Genomic DNA, 641 nt, shown 5'->3' with positions numbered 1-641 from the left:
TGAGAGAGAGAGAGAACACAGGGGAAGGGCAGAGAGAGAGGGAGACACTTTGTTCAAAGCAGGTTCCAGGCTTTGAGGTCTCAGCACAGAGCCCAATGTGGGGCTCAAATTCACAAACCATAAGATTATGACCTGAGCCAAAGTCAGGCTCTCAATTGACTAAACCATTGCAGGTGCCCCTGAGAACAGTTTTTTAAAAAGAGTTGTGGGGAGCTGCCAGAAGAGCTGCCAGAAGAAAAGACACGTGCCTCGACCTGCAAGATCAGCCACCCGCACAGCTGAGCTGCGTTATCACTCCCAGCACAGCAGGGCTGCATTATCACGTCCAGCCCAGGGCCTGTAGGCTGGGCCCTCTTATTGGTTTCCCAGGTGCTGTGCTGTTAGTTTCTCCCTTATCCTTGCCCTTGTTTCTTAGCAACTGACTCACATCAACTGCCCACCTTCTACCCTTTATAAGACGTGCGTGGTCTCTCAATAAACGAGGCTTGATCAGAGACTTGTCTTGCCTCCATTCTCTGTGTCCCCCTGCCCCCCAATTCTCACTCCCTCCCTCAGGACCTGTGTTGACCGACCTGCCAGACGGGTCAAAGAGTGAGCAATTAAAACCCAAAACAGTCGATAAGGGAGCAAACAGATGTATT

This window comes from Suricata suricatta, chromosome 15 (assembly GCF_006229205.1).
Source record: "Suricata suricatta isolate VVHF042 chromosome 15, meerkat_22Aug2017_6uvM2_HiC, whole genome shotgun sequence".
NCBI classification, from domain to species: Eukaryota; Metazoa; Chordata; class Mammalia; order Carnivora; family Herpestidae; genus Suricata; species Suricata suricatta.
Note: the sequence above shows the minus strand (reverse complement) of the source record.